Raw genomic sequence first — 7,534 nt, forward strand, 5'->3', positions numbered from 1 at the left:
GGCTCAGAGTACACAGAGTTTGAAGATACCGCCGCTGGTTCTGAATTGGATGACAACGCCTTGGTTAAAGTCTCACTGCTCACCGAGTCGAACCGGTCGTGATCTTATTTCTGAAAATACACCGGAAATACGAAGACAAGTTAGATGGGATCCAACATGAAGGTAGAAAACCATTTAACAGTGTACAGCACGTGATGTCACACAGTGGTGGATTGTGATACACGTCATTGTTGAAAACGAACGGAAAGTTAATATTTGTGTCCATTTCAGTTAGAATTGCATCAAAAGCGAGCAAATGCAGAATAGTGCTTGAAAGAACATGTTTATAAAAAGATGATGGATGTCGAGGTTGAGGAGGAACATTGAACGACCTGCTTTTATTGAGTAAACATGTCCAACCTGAAGGATAACTTTTTTGGCGGGGGGGAGGGGAATAACTTACAGATCACCTGCCGTTTACTAGTGGTTCGCGGACCACAGGTTAGGAACCAATGCTTCAATCAGATCGATGAAACGCGATGGAGGTCTTGGTTTTGTTTTCTGCATTTCTCCTGGAGTTGCCATGGAGAGAAGATCATGTCTGTTCCCCTTCGGGAGCAGAAACCGCATTGACTTTCAGGAAGGATCTTGCTGAGTGTGTCGTGGTTGAGCCTGTTGAGAAGCATGCGAGCCAGCATCGTCTCCGCGGTGCAAAGGAAGGATATGCCCCCGGTGGTTGTCACAACTGGACCTATCGCCTTTCCTTTTCGGCAGATGAACGATTATGGCGTATTTGAAATCTTGGGGGACAGTCCTCTGTCTCCAGATGTTCTTGAAGAGGTGGATTGGATGTTTGCTGAAGCTATTGCCCCCATACTTATATACCTCACCTGGTGTGGCGTCACTCTCATAGGCCTTGCATCTGGACATTTGCTTGACGGCACACAATGTCTCGACAGACGTGGGGGGCCAGAGGGCCAGAGGAAGGTTCTACTTGATTGGTAATTGAGGAATTTCATTGATCGGCCAGGTATCTACAAATGATGGACAATTGACCACATCATTAAAGTGTCCTGCCCATCGGCTTTCCATCTTCTTGGTAATCAGCCTGGTATCGTCTTTAGAGTGGAGAGGTGTCATGTCACTCATTCAGGGACCGTATACAGCTTTCAGACCATCAAAGAAGCGTTTCGACTCCTGGCCATCTCTCGCCTGCCGTACATCGATGGCCTTCTGTGTCCACCAGTCTTCCTTCATGCACCGTCGTCTCTTTCGCGCTTCGTATCTTACATGATGATGGCCATCCTCCTTGTTGGATAAGGCCTTGTTTCGCAATCAATCCAAGTGATTGGATTGCATCCGATTCAGTAGGATCTTGGCGTGTCGGGACTCGAACCCCCGGACCTTGAGTTACAATGCTGTAATTAAGAGAGACACAATCATCAACAAATATAATGGCTAATCACAGCAAGGATCATGTACCTTCACACACAACACAAGATGTCAAGAACAGGTCAATAAAATTTCCTTTATTCATCAATCAACCCAACAAAGGATCACTTAAACCCAATATCAAACAAAAGAATCACTTAAACCAAACCAATTAACGAACATTTAGACGAACAATTAATTAAACAACCAGCCAACTAAGCAGGTAACCAAACACCCGTGCCCAGGTCGAACAGATTGCCAGAGGGAATATAACAATCTGCTCTGCATATCGTCAGTCATCCCCACTTATATACTCTGTGAGCAAGACCCTTTAATTTTGAGGTGAGTGGTCTTACCTGCTCTTTATCTCAAAGCTCCAGAGGAGGGAGAGAAAGATACATGGGGGATGGGGGGAGAGAGGTGATACCCCCCCCCCTCTTTTCTGGGTCAGCAGTGCTTTCGACACCACAGCCGTGCTGCGCAGTGTTTCTCCTCGGCCCGTCTCTCCAAATACAATAAATGGTGAAATCTTAAATCATTTTTAAAAAAAACAACATCAAAACACGAACAAAAATTTAAGTACATGCAAGCAATAAACAAACCTTAATCAAAGGAAAATATTTAAAAGCAAATTTTAAGAGAAATAAAAACTTGAAATCTCTATTTTAACCCTCCCAGGTGATGGTGTCATTCTCATCAAATCGGTCCAAACGTTTCCTTTTTACGAAGCCTGAAGTGTCTGCGGAGCAGATGGATGTGATGTCTGTCAACTGCTGCCATCACGTCCACACGCCGCACTCTCCACGCACATCTTGTCTGGGGGGCTTTTCAAACGGAGGCAAGGCCAGCTTTTATTTTATTTATTTACGAGCAATACTATCCGTCACATCGCTGGAGTACTGAAGGCGGGAGGGGGGAGAGAGAGAGAGGGGTGGGGGAGAGAGAGAGGTGGGACAGTGAAGAGGTGGAGGGGAAAAGCTAGATGGGGGGAGGGGGGGAGCAAGGAGAGGTGGGGGAAGGGAGGACAGTGTGAGGTGAGAGGAAGGGAAGGCATATATGCGGAGTTCCCTTCGTCTGCATGTAAAGTTTCAGGCTGCTCGGTTCTATGGTTTTAGAGTTATGGAAGACACACACACACACACACACACACACACACACACACACACACACACACACACACACACACACACACATTGCCTTTTATAGCATGAAGGCATAGCATTTGCGATGCGAACCCAAACAGGCACAGCCGTTCAGATTTATTGTTTTTATTTTTACTTTTGTTTTTGTATGCACAGAGTTGAGGCATGGAAGAGCTAGTCCTGGTACACTGAACGAATCAGAACACAACAGAACAAAAGGAACTGCAGAGAGAGGGGGAAACACCAACAGCAGAGCCAAAGGCCAAGACAGAGGGAGAATTTTTTTCGTATTCCTTGTCGAGGCTCGTATGAGAGCTAACACACAACGTACACCAAGGGGGGGCATGAGACAAGAGGGGTGGGAGTGGGAAGGACAAAACAGTGGGGAACAAAGACATGAGGAGATCTGTGGAAGGGAGAGGGATGGGGCGGGGAACACGGGGTATACAAGGTGGATAGTACAGGTACTTTCAGGAAGGAAAGCAGGGAATTTGAAGGAGGTGGGTTTGGGGTGTTAACGGGGGTAGAAAAGATCGAGGATGTGGATGGGGACGATAAGAGGTGGTGGTGAACATCTGTTTTGAAGGCCTGGAGGGAAGAGTGGGATTGAACACAGTGAGGGAGTTTATTCCAAAGGCGGGAAAAAAGAGGGATAAAAGAGTGAAGGTGAGCAGTGATTCGTGGTTTTGGTAGTTTTACCAGAAGGGGGTTGTTGGCAGACCTTGAGCGCCCTGCGGAAATATGGTGGGGACAAATCGCAAACAGAGCAAAGGGGGGGGCGAGACTGGAGAGGAGACGGTAGAAGACAGAAAGACCACCGACCAGCCTGCGGTGAGAGAGTGAGAGACCCAAAGACTCAGCCTCACCGCGGGAGATACCATTGATCCAAAATGCCTTGGTTTCCACAGCGTGAAGCCAAGAAAGGTGGGAGGCACCAGCCCAGAGGGGAGAACTGTACTCCATCAGGCTGCGGATGAAAGCTTTGTAAATGGTCAGGAGCTCAGGTGGGCCGAGGAAGGACTTTGCATGACGGAGGATTCCCAGTCGGCGACTGGCTTTGGAGGCCAGGTTAGAAAAGTTGCTTGCCCAGGAAATATCACGGCAGATTGTGAGACCCAGAAGCTTGAAAGAAAGGACTTCTTTCATGGGATTGACAAACATTGTGTATGGGGACAAACAATGGGTGTGGGGACAAACAATAGGTGTGTGGACAAACAATGGGTGTGGGGAGGAATGTGTGGCAGGAGAGGATGCATGGGGTGGACAAGATGGATCCAGAAGGAAACTATCAGGAGAGAAAACTGAGAATTTGGAAGGAGTTGGGATATAAAGGGGTTAACGAGGAGAGAAAAGATCATGGTTTTGGATTGGGGACTATCTGAGATGGTGTTGAACAGTTGTCTTAAAAAACCTGCAGGGAAGAACGAGATGAAGAGAGTGTGGAAATTGGTTCCACAGGCGGGAAAAACGAGGAACGGATGAGTGTAAGTGAGCAATTGTCCTGGATTTTGTTCGTTTCACCAGAAGGTGGTTGATGGTGTACCTTGTGTGTCCCCCTGCAAGAACTTGGGGGTGGGGATGTACAAAACAAGGAAAGTGCAGAGTGTGCAAGGCCAGACAGGAGGCGGTAGAAGACCACCTGCTTGTCCACATTGGCGAAGTGACAGAGCCATCGACTCAGCCTCATTGCAGGAGATTCCCACGATCTTGAAAGCCTTGGTTTCCAGGGCGTCAAACTGAGCAAGGTGTGTGAGGCAGGGACAGGATTCGAGACAGCCCAGAGTGGAGATCAGTGCAGTCGTCAAGCTGTGGTTGAAGGCATTGTCGATGAATAGGAGTTCAGTTGTGCCAAGGAAGGACTTTGTACTGACGGAAGATGCCCAAAGGCTCTGCAGGCCAACTTTGAAAATGTGATGTTTTGAATGTCTGACTTCGCTCAGAGGATTGGCAAGAAAGTAGATAGGGGTGTGGGGTTGCCAGACGGTCCTTTCGGAGAGAGATAGTGAGATTTGTCAGGATTGAAAGACATCTTCCAAGGTTTGAGCAGCTTATGATTTTTGTCAAGGTCTGAAGAGAGTGAAGAGGCTGCAGCCTGCCTGCAAGAAGGATGACGGATGTCACGGCAGAGGGTGGAGTCATCAGCAAATATATAAAGAGGGTTGTCCAGAGAGTCAGAGAGATCATTGATGAAGATCAGGAATAGGATTGGGCCGAGAACACTGCCTTGAGAACACTGCCGAGAACACCTGGGACAGAACACTGTCCTGCAGGCTTGACAGGGAGAGGAGATGAAAGGATTCCGTTGAGATCCACGCGTTGGCTCCGAGAGTAAAGGAACTCAGTAAGTCATGAGTGGAGTTGGCCTTGGATGCCATAGGCAGAAAGTTTGGAGAGTAAGACAGGATGCTCGACTGGATCAAAAGCACGAGATATTCCCAGACAGATGGCCCTGATGTCATGTCTGGCATTGAGGACCTCCATCCGTTGTTGGGTGAGAGGAAGCAGCATGTCCAAGGTTGAGTGACCTGGTCTGAAACTAAATTGGTGATCTGAGATGAGGTTGTTGGAGAAGAGGAATTACTTCACATTGCGTTGATGGATTCCATGACCTTGCTGATAAATGGAAGTTGGCTGATTGGTCTTGACTCTTGAGTTAAGGGGATCAGTTTTTGCACCTTTTCATTCAGTGCAGTGATGTTGGTGGATTACCAAGCAAATAGAAGATGACCTCGCATGAATGACAGGGTGAAAAGGGCAGAGAGAGGATGGGAAAGAGCAGCAGAGAAGGTTGTTCGGACATGCGAGTTGATGCCGTCTGGTCCAGTAAGCAAAAAGTGGACGGTTGAAAGAACCTTCTCCACCTTCTCAAGTGTAGAAGATATGCCGATGGCATCTCGGAGCATTTGGGTACGAAATGGAAGGATGGGTACCGAGAGTGAGGGGTTGGGGACACTAGATTTGGAAGCAAACACAGAATTGAGGCATTCGGCCTTCTCACGATCAGTCGGCTGGGGTGCCTTTTGAAGAGAGGGAAGGGATGGAAGAGAAGCATACTCCATACTCCATACTCCAGAGACAGAGTGAACAAGGTACCACCAGGTTTTAGAGGAGGGAGAATTGCTCCTTGATCTCCTCTGGAGTTGTCATCGTGGGCACAGAGGGTGCACAACAGCCCTGATGAGTGTTGCGCAACGGCCATGTGTGGCATGAAGACGTAATGACACGAGTCTGGCGTTTTTCCCCCTTGGGATTGGACTGGAGCGAAGCTGCAATCGATGTTCGATTCCCAAAGACAACACCTGCTTGCTTGTTGTGCTGTTCTGTTTTTCCAATCCGACATCACGTGAACCCAGCTCCGACTTCATCCAAATCCGCCTCATCCAGAAGGCGAGTCTCACTGAGGGCTGCGATGTCTACATTGTGACGAGCAAGAGCTCCCTTCCCATTGCAGTTCGACGCTTGTGTCTTGTGCTGTGGTCCTGAAACACACACACACATTCCACGACGCCAATTTCAGGTGGAGTTTGATTTCATTTTGATTTATTTATTTATTTATTTGTTGTTACAACCGCAGAGCTGGATACTCCCATCCGGCCATGGCTGGCCAGTAGGATGGGATGGGGCAAGCGATGCTGAGTCGTTCTATCCCCCCTTCTCCCATAGGAGAGAGCTGATTCTGAAGAGCCCTGTTTTCACGCAAGCAGGACATGGACGCCATTGTTGACCCTGGTTATCAATGAACAGCCATGATACTGGGGTCGCTTGTGTGCGGGTTTGTGAGTGGAGATTCCCAGCAGGATCCTCAATCTGTCCCCACCGCCACTTGGCCATCGCCGCAGGACTTGGAAGGTGTGTTGGGGGAGAGGGGGGTGGTGACGTCGAGTCCACGATACACCTGCATGATGGATCGATTTAAGTGAAGGTTTGTGTTTGACGACATGTCCCAACCCTCTCTCTTTCTGATACAGACCGTGTGTCCGGAGGTGTGCGGTGGCCCCACATGCTCGATGGTGTGCAATGGGCACAAAAGGCTGACCAGAAAATTGAGCGGTTCCATCATCAACCGCTCTTCAAGGCCAAGGTGAGTCCAGCTTCCTGTAGAACTGCGTTACGCTACCATTTTAACTGCCAACGTAGTCCTTCAATGACATGTAACCCATATAAGCGGTGGTTTTGACCAATTGTCGGTGCATGTCCACACGCCGGTGGCCCATAACACGGGGTCTTAGAGGAGCCACTCCTCCAGCCAGATCTCGTTGCAAGACCAGGCGATCCAGGTTGCAACATGAGGATGCAGAGTCGGCAGGTTGTGAGAGGCGATTCGCTTGTAAAGGACTGATGCCTCGACTCCTGAAGCACGGGACATATTTCGTGCTGGAGCGGAGATGAAAGGATTCCGATGAGAGCCGCTCGTTGACGACGAGAGTCGATGAAGTGAGGAAGCCGCGGGTCGAGTTGACCTCGGATGACATGTGCTGTCGTCTGCATGTTTTACACAATGACCTCTGACCTTTTTGTTTTTAGAGTCCTCCAGCTGAGTCCTTCTCAGTGGGTTTTCCTGAAGTTAATTTATTTCCCAGTCATGGATCTCGTGATCCATCTGTTTCCTCTATCACCTGTTTACCTCCTTTCTGGATCCTCATCTTCGTTTTCTTTAACCCCATGAATCAGTCAGTTAAGTTTCCTTCCGTCCCTGTCCTTAGCCTAGTTATAGTTCATCCACAACCTTTTCACTAATCCACACGAAACACTTATCAGGTATGAAATAACGTTTAAATAACACCAGGTATGAAACAACACGCACTCAGCCTGTCGTCTTTCCGAGGTCGGTGACATGAGCAACATCTTACTGGTAAACAGGGGCACTGCGTGCTTCCAGAAATGATGCAACCAGCAGCCATAACAGTTTATAAATTCCTTGTTTGTTTTTGTGTGTGTGCTGTGTTTACAGAGTTACTCTGTGTCGAGAAGATGAACGGAAC

The 7,534-nt window shown here is 48.4% G+C and overlaps 1 long non-coding RNA gene across 1 annotated transcript; it reads left to right on the forward strand.

Moving 5' to 3' along the window:
- The first annotated feature begins 3,026 nt into the window (after window positions 1-3,026).
- LOC147007028 (uncharacterized) lies at window positions 3,027-7,534 on the forward strand. The gene is made up of 4 exons (XR_015054464.1): window positions 3,027-6,069; window positions 6,216-6,401; window positions 6,521-6,633; window positions 7,504-7,534. It is a non-coding gene; the product is annotated as an uncharacterized LOC147007028 (long non-coding RNA).

Source organism: Eptatretus burgeri, unplaced genomic scaffold, assembly GCF_056783735.1.
Source record: "Eptatretus burgeri isolate ZD-2024b unplaced genomic scaffold, Ebu_testis_v1 Ebu_testis_scaffold_891, whole genome shotgun sequence".
NCBI classification, from domain to species: Eukaryota; Metazoa; Chordata; class Myxini; order Myxiniformes; family Myxinidae; genus Eptatretus; species Eptatretus burgeri.